This window comes from Lithobates pipiens, unplaced genomic scaffold (genome assembly GCF_037356315.1).
Source record: "Lithobates pipiens isolate NorthernLeopardFrog02 unplaced genomic scaffold, aLitPip1_a1.2 Scaffold_10, whole genome shotgun sequence".
NCBI lineage: Eukaryota > Metazoa > Chordata > Amphibia > Anura > Ranidae > Lithobates > Lithobates pipiens.
The window spans coordinates 158,165,121-158,171,120 of NW_027507686.1; positions in this window are offsets into that span (position 1 = coordinate 158,165,121).

Sequence of the window (6,000 nt, forward strand, 5' to 3'; positions counted from 1 at the left end):
GGAAAAAGAAAGGGCAGGAGGGAAGGGAAAGGGGGGAAGGAGGGAAGAGAGGGGAAAAAAGAAGGGGGGGTTGAAGAAAACCAACACCAAAAAGAAATTGTCCCCAACATCCCACTCACCAATGAATGTAATACAGCCAAAGTCTACGCATGGGCATCAAAATCACAGAAGTGCTGAATGAGCTACAGACGTGTCAGACATTTCTTCCAGCGAACGTTGTAAAATTATATCTCCAAGTATAAATTATCCAAGTTCCAAGATAGTGGCCACACAGGCCTTCAACACAATACGAACTGTTGGTGCGAAGAAAAGGATCGTCATCAAAAGCCCAATAATACAGCACGATAAAAGAGGGTTGTAATCTGATCGATTCAAAGTGTATACGTACCCACCTGTACAAGCAATCGCCCATACGAACGCCCAGCATCACGGTCCCAAGTCGCTCAACAAAGGACTGACAAGCAGCCTCTATTTAAGCTCCCCAACCCACGTGGCGTACAACGAATGGCGGTGTTTGACGTCACGGGATCAGCCCGCCCACACTGCACAGACGAACGTACACATGCAAATGCGTGTGCACGTTCGTCACAGGCGTTCGTTGACGGAGGCTCCACAGGGCCAAGTGGACAACGCAAACGCGGCCCACACGTGGAGGTGTCAGGCACACATTCGCACTGACTAACCGGGCCAGGAGGGGCGTCCACCAACAATAAACCCGTACAGACGAAACTGCATGTGTCAATATAACCACTGCACAAGTGCGCACAGGCCATATCAGCCCAAGGGGCAAATGCCCAGGCTAAGGCCTATGCAGACATCGATGCGGTCCCTGCTTGCATAGGCCTTATCCTGGGCATTTGCCCCTTGGCCTGGTATTAGTCACACCACAGGTCACACACTTTACCACCACTTCCACCTTTAGCCCTTAGGGCCCTTTCATATGGTGCCATTCGTGAGCGGATCCCCTGCTGAATCAGAGCTGAACAGATGTCAGTTTTTTACATCCATACCGGTTCAGTTTGTGTCCGCATTTATGATGGCACTAGAGGAAGCTGGATGTAAACTGAATTGTGTCTGTTTACATCAGGCTACCTCTGATCCACCATGTTTAGGTATGGAAAAGGACACAACGTCCTTTTTTCCATTTTTTTTTCCCAATACCTGGATGGGCTCAAAGGTAGATGGAACAGACACAAATCTGTTTACATTAGCCTGCTTGTAGACCCACATGGTCCTTCTGATTAGGTCTGCCTGAAAGACAGACAGGCAGACCTGACTGGAAAGCCTGTGTAAAGGTGCCCTTCTAAGGCACTCCGACGCTTCTTCTCGCCCTTTTGCCATGAGGACTTTCCTACAAGACCGTCACAACCTGGGTTGCTGTGTATTCCTTCCTGGATACACCTCATTTCCACTTGCTCTTCTTCACCGTCCAGGGCTACCATCCATGTCCTCTTCTGACACTGGATACCAGACTTGTTTTAATGATATCACAAAACAAAACAAAAAATCAGTCCTTTTTCTAGGTATAATTTATTCAGTCAGATCAACTCAAAAACAATTAGGATTCATCACATCTTTGCTACTGGATTGGTGTAGAAAGCAAATGATTCCCGAAAGCATGAGACCAAAGACCTGATACAAGCAAACAATTGTCTATTGTTCTGTAACTCAGTGTAACAGTGAGTGTTGTAACAAGAAATGTAATCTGAGCTAAAGTTATATGACCCATTGTTAATCTTATTAATTCATTCTATAGCACTGATATTCCTCAGTGCTCTACAGTCTCTGCCAAGTGGTTCTTAATGCATTAAGATAAAAAGCCTTTTGTGTGCAGCAGCCCCCCTAATACTTACCTGAGTCCCATCTGGATCCAACGATGTCCACGAATGCCTCCGGGACTTTCCCTTCTGACTGACTGAGACACAACAGTGGCACCATTTTTGCCCACTGCTGTCAAAGTCAGTTAGCCAATCAGAAGAAAGTGGGGGCAGAGCCAAACCCCTGCTCCATGTCTGAATATACACACGGAGCTGCAGCTCGGCTCAGGTGCCCTCATACCAAGCTGCTTGCTGTGGGGGCACTCGACTGGAGGGAGAGGCCAGGAGCACTGGTGAGAGGCACAAGAAGAGGAGGATCTAGGCTGCTCTGTGCAAAACCATTTCAAGTTAAGTATAACATGTTTGTTATTTATAAAGAGAAAAAACATGATACTTTAGTATCACTTTAATCTGGGTACACAGTAATAGTTTTTTTCCATTCAACCTAGCGAGTTAAACAAAAAAAAATGGCAGCTCAGGCCAGAGCTACTGCACTGACGATCTGACGTTACTACAGTGATCTCCCCCGCTGAGCTGTGGTGTTCTGATGGGGACTGCCCCCCCGGGCCATTGGGTAAGAGCACTGTCAAAAATGGCTGGCCCCATGCCTCTTTACATCCGAATCTTTGAATAACCAAAATATTGTCCGAGTTTACATTCAGGCCAAAATCGGTTGCACATGTCTAAGTAATACTGAGGAATTCCGGGCAGGAGCAGAGGCATTGAGCATTTTTAGTTTAGTTTTTTATTTTGTTAATAAGGTTGAGAAAAGGCCATCTAGTTCAGCCATAAAAGTAAATAAAAAATATCCTACAACCCCATATACACAATCCTTCACCCACAGTTGATCCAGAGGAAAGTGAAAAACCCCAGCAAAGCATGATCCAATTTGCTACAACAGGGGAATAAATTCCTTCCTGATCCCCCGAGAGGCAATTGGATTTTCCCAGGATCAACTTTACCTATAAATGTTAGTACCCCGTTATATTATGTACACTTAGGAAAGAATCCAGGCCTTTCTTAAAGAAATCTACTGCGCTGGCCAGAACTACCTCTGGAGGAAGTCTATTCCACATTTTCACAGCTCTTAAGCCCCGTACACACGAGAGGACTTATGTCCGACAGACTTCCGAAGGAGTTCTGCCGGAGTTCCGACAGAGTTCTGACGGACTTTTCGGCTGAGCGGACTTGGCCACACACAATCACACTAAACTCCGACGGATTCGAACGTGATGACGTACGACTGGATTCGAATAAGGAAGTTCATAGCCAGTAGCCAATAGCTGCCCTAGCGTCGGTTTTAGTCCATCGGAATAGCATACACACGAGCGAATTTTTCGAAGGGACCGGGTCCGGCGGAGCTCCATCGGAAAAATTTGAAGCATGTTCCATATTCTAAAGTCCGTCAGACTTTGGTGAATCAAAAGTCCGTTGCAGCCCACACACGATCGAATAGTCTGACGGAATCAGTCCGTCGGACTTTGGATGTTGAAAAGTCCGCTCGTGTGTACGGGGCATTACTGTGAAGAAACCTTTCCGTATTTGGAGATTAAATCTCTTTTCCTCTAGGCATTATTGGCACCGGCAAAGCTCTTCGTGTCAGCATAGTTGTAGGCAGGTTCCCTATGAGTTATTTAGGCAATGGCCCTGACTGGGAAGGGGTTAATACTGTATTTTGTTCCTGATCTTTTTGGGCCCAGCCTATCCACCCCAAAAAATAAAAAGGGGAAAGGTCGGGGTCCAGGAGTTCCCACTCAAGACAATGCTGTGATTTGTGCAGAGGACTGCTGTGCCTTGCAGCCTGTTGGGAAACATTGGGAGTCTGCAGACATACCAGGTCTGGAGAACACCAAACATGATCTGCCACCTTATGGGGGTATGCCTAGGCATAATCGACTTAGGACACACTCTAATGTGTTTGTTCGCATTGGATTGTTATAAAAGTGTTTAAGTAAAAGTTGCATCAACTGTCTTTAGCCTGGTCTGAAGTAATTTAAAGGGGTGCATGATGGTACCGGGCATATGAATGAACTAGGGTCAGTAAACCACACATGGGGTATGAAGTAAGCTGCTACGGAAGGTGTACTCAGCATAACAAGCAGGATGAGCAATGCAGTTGGTACACTGGACTGGTGAAGAGGGCATGGGCACAGTGTTGTCTCTCCTATATGCAAAATACATCAGGCAACAGTGTGTAGTGTCATAGGAGAGCACTTTCCAGAGGAACACTGTACTTGTATTACTGCATACAATGACATGGGACATCTCTAAGTCGGAGAACTGCCTTAATGTTAGATTCTCACATGACCTGAGCATTGATGAGTACGCTCACAGCAAAAAGGTACCCCCACGTACCAGCTGATTGGCCCTGCTCACAAATTGTTAATGCAGCAAATGTCAGTGCTAGCAAGTGTTGCTGAAGGTAAGGTAAACTTTCCATGATCATCTTGAGTTGGACCAAGCCAAATGTCAAAGAGATCAAAGTGCACAAATCCATCTTGCAGAGCAATCAAAAAAACGTCTCAAAGCAGATAATTTCCTCAACATCACTTCTTTCTAAAAAAAAAAAAAAAAACATTCATGCCTGTTTGACATGCTTTCTTGAAGGTTTTTTCATTGCTTCAAAAACTCAACAAAAACGCGTCAAAAGCACATCATAAACTTTATAGGCGCCTTAATGAGAGTTGCTTCGTTCTTCATAATCAACATCAGTGCGAACCAGCTCTAAGGCCTTATTTAGCCACATTGTGACCACTCCTCAACCGCTCTCCCTGTTGCTGCTGAGGCAGCAGCTGGGGGTGCATAGTTGCCAACTGTCCCGGGATTAGGACATTTGTCCCGAATTAATTTTGTCCCGGGAAATGTCCCAGGAAATTCGGTTTGTCCCGGGAATTTGAATTTCCCGTTTTTTGCCACCGGCCGCTAGAGGTCCGTGGCTGGCGGAAACAATGTCTCCGCCGGCCGCCATTTTTAAGAAGACCAGAAGCTGGTCTTCAATAGAGAATCTGTGGCGCTGCCCACCCACGCTGCCAGTGTGTGTGAAGAGCAGGGGGGTCGCCACAGTTCAAAGTCAGCGCGGCAACGACGGCTACCGATTGGAGGCCAGGAGATTATATGTCCTGTTGGGGGAGTCCGTGCAGTGAGTATCGTGGGGGCCAGTCTGTGGATGTGGGGGCCGGTCTGGAGATGTGGGGGGGCCAGTCTGGATGTCAGAGGGCACCAGATGTAAGGAGGGGCTCTGCTAATGGACACAGATGTGAGGAAGGTACCTCTGATGGGGCACCTGATGTAAGGACAGACTCCGCTTGGGACACCTGATGGCATCTGGTGGCAGGCAACGTGGCTAGTGACGCGCTCATGGCTCCCACTGATTTTGCATTATGGTGAGTTGAATGATTTCATTTCATATTACAATGTAATAATAGAAATAATGCGCTTCAATCATCCCGACACCATAACAATCATGGCACCGGGATGATTGAAGCGCTAACACCAGGTATTTGGAGTATCTTTATCTGCTGATTGTCAAACTCTGGCAAACACATTGCTATTGTGGTGTGGGTTCGGGGGGCTGCTGTCTCTCCTTTCCCTCTCCCACAGCATTCAGCTCAGACTCTAACCACACCCCTTTGAGACATGCCCCCATGTAAGCCACGCCCTCTATTTAACGTAAAACCAAGCCCATATTTTGCCGCGGGGGGCTTCGCGCGCCGCATTTTCACCTTTTTTTATGCCACACCTATAACCGCATGCCCCCTAATTATAATACAACTCCGCCTACTGCCAAAAAAGTGTCCAAATTTTTTATTTTTTTACAATGATGGCAACTATGGGGGTGTACACATGCCATGGCCACGGCAGGAATTATACTCCCAAGTGAATGCACTGCAAGAGCACACAACACTAATCAGTGATAGAACTTTTTTCAATGGAGCAGGAATAAGGGAAGGGGCATGTCCCCATTGGACCTGCTGTTCTGCCTAAAGACCTGAAGAGACTAACCATTGCAGAAGTTCAGAGACAGGGAAGAGAACAGGCATCCCTGTGTTGAAGATTTCTCCAGGATCCAGCTGCCTGCACACTGTGGAACATCCTTTACAGCTTAGCTATGTGAAGAAAGCTGTAGGCTAAAGCTAAACTTCAGCTTTAAAGAGGAAGTAAACTTCCATGGATTGTTTGTACC